The following is a 7,613-nucleotide window of genomic DNA, read 5'->3' on the forward strand; positions in this document are numbered from 1 at the left end:
AACATCCTCAACATCATCTGTTATTACATGCTTTTCATAGCCACTAAAATATAAAATTCATGTTCAAAGAAACATCACCTCTAATGCAAACAAATGCATTGCCCAGCTAGATCAAATTTTTTTTTTTTGCTCTGCAGGATTGGCCCACTGTTCCTGCAACCAAATGACCCATTTGTACCCCCGTCTGGACAATAACCCTCAGGCCCATTTGTTCCCTGATTGGGGGCAAGAGTTGTGTGTTAGGAAGCAGACCAGTCTGCGGGTACTATGAACTATCCTATCCCCTTCTTTACAGCAGCCTAGGAGCTTTTCTATAGCTGCCTTTGAAAGTACATACCTGCTTCCAGCATGTGCAACCTCCCAGGCAAGAGGCCTACTGCTTGCAATATCTGAAATCTGTATAACATGTAAGCTCAAAGAAACTTTTTACTACCCAGTTTGGTTATAGGTGGCACCTCTCCTCATTGATGGGGAAGCCAGCATCATCCCCCACCTGACCCCTCCAGTATCCATGCCAACACCTGGAGTGCCATTGGCATTGCCTTTTGCAGCACAAGGCTGAGGTCAGCTATATCAAACTCTAAAGCATTCACCTTATGTACACTTCACAAAGCTTGCTACAAAATACATCTAGTCTAAAACTTCAAAACTACACCTTTCCGTCTACTCGCATATTTATAACCCATCCCTTCCACTCAGTATAACGCATGTATCTCAGCCAATGGATTTTAATCACTAATAACCAAACTTTTCCCTTGGTGGCATCCTTGGGCTATCAATGCAAAGTCATCTCACAAGTGAAAACATACAAGTACAGCATACACCATCAGTATCAGTTAGGTTTGTGGCATAACTGCAACACTAGTATAGTAGAGATCAGGAAAAAAAGAATACTTTTAACAGCGATCAGCCCTATTATCCCTCAGTATTTATATTAGACTGTGCAGTTAAATATATCAAAAGCATCTTGGATCAGTATGTCAGGCTATTTTAACGGTGCATGTGATAAAAATGAGCATTTTGTTTAATAATAGTAATAATAATAATAATATAATAATAGTAACAATAGTAACTAATAATAATACCTATTTGTTAACCAAGAAGGCCTGTTGGACACACTCCCTTTTCACAGGTGACTTGGGAGCAACGCCTGGTTAAGTGACTTGCGCAAGGTCACACTCTAGGCAAATGAGGGATGTGAGAATCAAATCACAGGAACTATGGGTCACAGCCTTAACCTGTGTGCCAACATCTGCATTACTTTAATCATAACTTCTGACATAACATTTTCAAGCATGATGAATGGTACAAAAACAGCCAACAACTTTTTGAAAATCCAAATGTATAACGTCTTCCATAATGTCGACAGTGTGGCTTTTGAATGCGCAACTGTTGAGTACTGCTTCCAGCTGCCAAATCCGAAGTAACCCCACATTTAAGCAAAACCATTAATCCAGTGAAGTGATTCAAAAGGGAAAAAAAATCATTGCTCTCCAAGCTATTCAATCAAATATAATCATACATTGTTGTGGCACAATAGTCCACATTCATTAATCCAACAACTGAAAATCTAATGTACCCCAAAAATGAAACACAAGTACCATAAATACAGTCACTCAGAGGTGTGCCACAAAAAAAATCCCCAAAACATTAACAATTATCAGCTTCAGACTTCACACTCCTAGATTAAGCCGATTATCATATTACTTTCATGAAATCACAAAAAACTCATTACAATTAACTACTTATGTCAAATATTAGAAATTAAAATTCTCTTTGTGCAAGCTTGAGGAAATCTTGCTGCCCAGGCTGGTCCAAATAATTTTTTTTTAATTGGTTACTTGTGAACCATCATCACAATAATACATTCAATGTCCAAAATCCCCTCAAGTGGCCACAAAATCTTTCCTCCCATCACACCCACCTTATTCATACTTTGGCTTCCAGTACTTTTCCATTTCAACACTTTTACAACAGCTCTCACCCTTCCAGAATCTGAAGCCATAGACTCCATAGTTCAATGTAGATGGCAGTCCTTGTAAACTATTCATGGACTGAGACAAGCTAAATAGGTATATTCCAGAGTAAAAAAAAAAAAAAAAATCAATGCTGCTGGTAATGACAACTTGTACCTTAAGTTTTGCCAAGTATATTATTTATGACATCCAATAGCAGAGGCCTTTGCTACATGATAGTATCCAAAAAATGTTGATTCATCAAGTTGTCTTTTTCACTGTTTGTCTCTTTGCAGGCCACCGTAACTGTAACAGAACTTGATCCTTTGCACAGTAGCTGGTGCACTGGACTAAATAAGTCAGAGTCAACCATATGCACCCTCTACCACAGACTATGTCAATATGTAGACTGACCTCTCTGTATAACCACTATGCCATCTTTGTTTTCACAAAGTCAGATCCTTTTTCATCTTCCAAGATGCTACTAATCTGAAAATTGTACCTCCTTACTCTCTCTGTCACTAGAAGCAACACCTGCCCAGTAAAAATTATTTGACCACTCGGGTCCACTGGCTTATTCCTTACATCCATCACCTTTTGCTGCAGTAGTAACATACAGTCATGTATGTATGCCTGGATGTGATAACCCACAATAACAGTAAATAAAATTAACAACAAGATGGCTGATGCAGAATAGAATCCTTCCTTTCTGTCCCTGGTATTGGCTATGCTGTGGATCTAGCCAAGCTGCTAATGGCTAGATCATTTATCCTCCATTTATCAGTTCTTACATTTAAACTACAGTAGAATCTAGCAGGGCTGTAGCTATGTCACATGAGCCAGAGAGTCCAAAATTATAATGCATTTTCTATTTTTTTGGCAGTACTGGAACTGAAGTATAACATACGAAAATAAAAGCACTCCTGGACAATGGCACAGTGCACTGTACTTGTGTGCAACAACCTTGATACCACAGGTGTTCTGGTCCCACTAAGGTGAGTACAGAACATATTCTGTACACTGGATTCCATTGTTGTTACTAGACATTGCAGTAATTTTAGTGATACAGCATGTATTCCTCGTTTAGTTAGAGGTTCTTTTTGAAAGTGGCCTTGTGGGCAGCTTTGTAAGTGCTTAAGGCTTTCACAGGTATAAAACATAAGGATTATTATACATTCAAAATAAGTGGCCTCATTAGGTCGGTAAATAAAAGTCTAGACCAAAAAAAGTGCGAGGTCACATGCAGTTAACAGAAAAGGGTGTGGTCTGCCAGAACACACTGCAGGGTCAGATTATCAGCCATATGAAGATAACTACTTGACTGATGACAGGTTGACCTTTCCACAACTTAACTAGCTCTCCAGACTGAACCCCATTTATAGGGTTACCTTTCAAATGATTTGAAACGATGCTGTGAAAAAATGTTACAAGAGAGGCACATGAATCATAGAAATCTGAGCACAGTTTTTCAGAAAAGATCCGTTCTTGTGTGAAGAAATCAAAGAATGGGGAAAAGCCAATGCTCATTTTTTTTGTAAAAAAAAAAAAAGGGTATGCATCATCTTGAATTCCAGTAAACTCAAAGATTATTATAACAAGTTGAAGTGTGGGAAGCTTGACATCCCCGTACATACAGACACACACAGATGCACCCACACATTAGTTTTCAGCAAACGTCTATAACCTTCTGACTACTGTTTTGTGGATTTAAAAAAAAAAAAAAAATCACAGGCCAGTGGCTAGCCTGTAGAAAAGATAATATCGCAAGGAAAGACAACATGGCTTTGAGAGAGGAATACACACTACTGACAACAAATGGAGTTTATTTATGTACTTATTTATTGAAATATGATTACCAAGATAGTGTGACTGCGTATGTACCCATTATGCCTAAGGCTACGGGACAAAAGCTACAAAGTATTACAATAATTTTACAGTCTTCAAAAATATCTATAGTTTTTATTCCTTCTCGACCAAGGTAAATAGCCTCTTTTCAGGGGAGACCCAAGGTGCTATTCATACTACTAGGGGAAATTTGTCCAGGGCATCCATGAAATTCCCCAAATCTTTTGCTGTGCGATCTTTTACATCCACCTAAAGTTACACCAACTCAAGCAGATGTCAGATCTACCTGGTGTGGGAATAGAACCCACAGCCTTCTTCACCAAAGCTTGGTGTGCTACCTGTTGCACCAATGACACTTTAATCAATTTCTCCCGACTCTCTAAATTTGCTATAACCCTGTTTTTTTTTTCATAAACTCACATTGCAATTCATGTTTGTATTATACAACTTATCATTAATTTCTCTAAACTGAACATTTATGAGGTTAAATAATTATAATAAATTAGACATAACGTAACATTGGTTAAACATAAATATTTGAGACATATTTTCCACTTTAGAGAAATTAAAGGTAAAGTAGTGTAATGCAAACAATATGAAATGAGAAAAAAAAACAGGGTTATGGCAAATTTTGATAGAGCGCTAAGGGAGAGCAATTGATTCAAGTTAGAAAGTGAGTGAAGGGGATAAGGCAGTATAAGGTGCAAGTAGGTACTTGTTCATATTTAGGGATATATTTTATCCTGGAATTGAGCAAGAACAGACAGGTTTTGGATCAGAAGTTTTTCCGAATGGTTTTAAAGGACTGGAGGGAGAGTACTTACCTGTTGGATATAGGTAAGGAGTTTCAGGCTTTAGCAACATGGCATGATAACATACCATGCCAGTAGATTTGGTCACTGACTCATAATAGAGTGGGGGCACAGTTGTGTAGAATGGTATTTAATGCTAAACAAGCAGGTGGATGCTGCATATATATATATATATATATATATATATATATATATATATATATATATATATATATATATATATATATATATATATATTGCAGGTCTGCTTTTTTTTGGCATCTTTCAGGCCCACTCCTTTCATTGAAAATGAAGGTGATTTCGTAAATGTTTCTGTTAACCAGCCAGTCACCTGTCACCTTCTTGTCTGGAAAATCCCTTGCATGGAAAACATCGCACTAAAGCACATCTGTGTTTATAAGTTTACAAGCAGAAAGTGTAGTGCTTGCAGTAGAGCACCATAAGGAAGTGTTTGGTGGAGGACATCATCTAGGTCCCCATCAGCATGGGCTTTCTCCATGCCTCAGGAAACATATGCAGTGTTGCAGTAGGTGTGCCAGTGAATCTGTCAGCTTCTAGCACTTAACCTCTATAAAAATGGTGCATTAAAATCACCTGACCTTCTCAGGAAAAAGACAGTGCTACAGCAGACAGTCTCCCACCACCCCACCCCTCAGCAGCTATCTGGCTAGACTTTTTTTTGTTTTCTGAATTAGGGTGTCTAGTAGTACATATTGATATTCCACATTTGTGGCAGCAGACCAGCAAGTTTAAATCGGAACTTATTCACTGAGTAACTGATAAATTGTGAGGCAATCACTGGGTGCCAGCTGTGAAACTCAGTTAATAAACTTGGTAAAATGACAATTTTGGAAAAATTATGATAACTGTTAATCACTCAGTTAAGAAGGCTGCATCCTCAAAAAATATATAGTTTCAGACTTTATAATGGACCAGACTCATTAAGCATATACACACATTTCCTGTGGCATGGGAATCACAATAAGCAAATGATACAGGGGGAGTGAAACTGCAGGAATAAGCTTGGTATCAGCTCATAACCAATTGTGCTGTATTTTTAATAGCCAAATGTAGTGTGTAGTTCATCTTAATGAATAGTAAATGGCATCAGTTAAAAAAAAAAATTGAATCCTGTTGGGCAATTAGTGCGACACAAAGGTGCCCAGAGTTATCCATCTCTATCTACAGGCTAATGCTTCTGGCAAGTCAGGCATGGTCCCATGGTAGCTGGCTGGATGGTATGGGGATGAGAAACTATGAGTTGGTTATCATTCCAAGAGCTGGAGCATGGGAATTTCAATAGCAAGCATATAGTCTAAAGTGTGCAAAGAGCTGCTGCATATCCATCTGTGCTATTCTTTGACCAAAACAACATCAATTCAGCGATCCCCAACCATGAGGTGCAGACCGGTACTGGGACGCGGAATGCTTTAATAATGGCCATTAACTCAGTCGTCTACTTTTCAGACGTCCAAAGCGGACTTTTCAGACATAAAACGTCTTGGTAGCATTAGTAAAGGATTCTGCGACCCAGTCTGCAACTCGTGCTTGGTTATCGCTCAAGTAAAGTAGCAGAGCAAACAGCAATTAGGAGAAATACTTTGGGGCACACTGGCATGGTAGAACAGCGATTGAGGACACATATCGCATAAAACTTTGAACCAGAACATTGAGCAGATGAATCGCAGACTTCACTCTCTCCTCTTTGACACACACAGGCAACCACACAAACCAATGGACTCATCTGCCTTCACACATGCAGCATTCACTTGCACACAGACAGCAGCACGCACACAATTCATACAATCCACTTAAATGCGTTTCTGTTTTAAAACAGAAAAACAGTGGCTGAATGGGTATCCTGATTACTGGATCTACATGATCACACATGCAAACAGTCTCTTCAGCATTCGTACACACACACACACACACACACACACACACACACACACACACACACACACTGCTTTCATGCAGAATTGTTCATTATCTCTCGCATTGCTCATTCACTCTCATATGAAAGCAGTGACTTTTCTGCGCCTTCTTGCTACTTTCAGGCATGCATTCATTCACACACATGCAGGCAGAAGCAACCATACATATACATAGATATACATATTAACAGTGCAGCATGGTGGGTGAGAAAAAAGCATGGACTGAGTGTTACTAAAGCAAGAACAGGACAAAAAAAAAACAGTGCTATTTTGCTGAAACTTGGGGGCATACTTCTATATATGTAGGATCAACAACTGAGCAAACTTACCGAACAGTAGCTACTGAGTCCAGGAACGTTGCCTGCAGCTGTGCACAAGGAATTACTTGCTCCAGTACAGTTTTTAATCTGGAAGGAAACAGAGGACGTAAAAATAGTTCCCAAACAAATTATGCAGCACTTTATAGTACCTGATAATGGGCTGGCCTAGAAAAATGTCTACGCCACAGTGTGGGTGGATCTGCACTAGAAAGAACTACTGATTTGACTGTCAAAAGTATGTCACGAAGGCAAAGACAATTTGGAACTGAAAGGATGCGATACTAAAGAATGGGGGATGGGCTTTTCTGCCCTGTGCTATGGAAAGGTAGATATGTAGAACTAATAAATGTGTTTGTGCATTTTCGTAACTGCAGATGGCTGGAATGAGTTTACAGGGATAGAGCATGACTCGTACTTGAGCTAAAATGTTGTAAGCTTGGAGTTTTCTTTTAATAATGATCTCCACACTTCCTGTACAGTGTCTTCCCATTATTCAATATGCTGACGACTTTACAGTTATCTCCTGCTCCGATAGCATCACAGACCTTCATACCCCCACCCAAGAATCCCTCTACTCCTTAGAAATATGGTTTAGTACCCACCAACTGCTACTAAATCCAAAGAAAACTAAACACCTCTTGTTTCTCCCTATATCCATTCAGCATCATAAATCTTCCTTCGCTGTCTCCTCCCTCAGTAATACTACCATCTCGCCAGAACCTGACACTAAGGTCTTGGGTGTTACAA

General features: G+C 39.0%; 1 protein-coding gene across 9 annotated transcripts in view; it reads left to right on the plus strand.

The window, feature by feature from the left end:
* The window catches only part of B3GALT4 (beta-1,3-galactosyltransferase 4), a 476,996-nt gene that overhangs the window by 429,609 nt on the left and 39,774 nt on the right, over positions 1-7,613 (plus strand). The window contains exon 5 of one of the 9 annotated variants that reach the window (XM_044083527.1): positions 2,839-2,950. The exons of the other annotated variants lie outside the window; for them this stretch is intronic. The gene's annotated coding sequence lies outside the window, so the exon portion shown is untranslated. The remainder of the gene's footprint in view (positions 1-2,838; positions 2,951-7,613) is intronic. 9 annotated transcript variants of the gene reach the window in all.

This window comes from Protopterus annectens, chromosome 9.part0 (genome assembly GCF_019279795.1).
Source record: "Protopterus annectens isolate FY-2018-M chromosome 9.part0, PAN1.0, whole genome shotgun sequence".
NCBI lineage: Eukaryota > Metazoa > Chordata > Ceratodontiformes > Protopteridae > Protopterus > Protopterus annectens.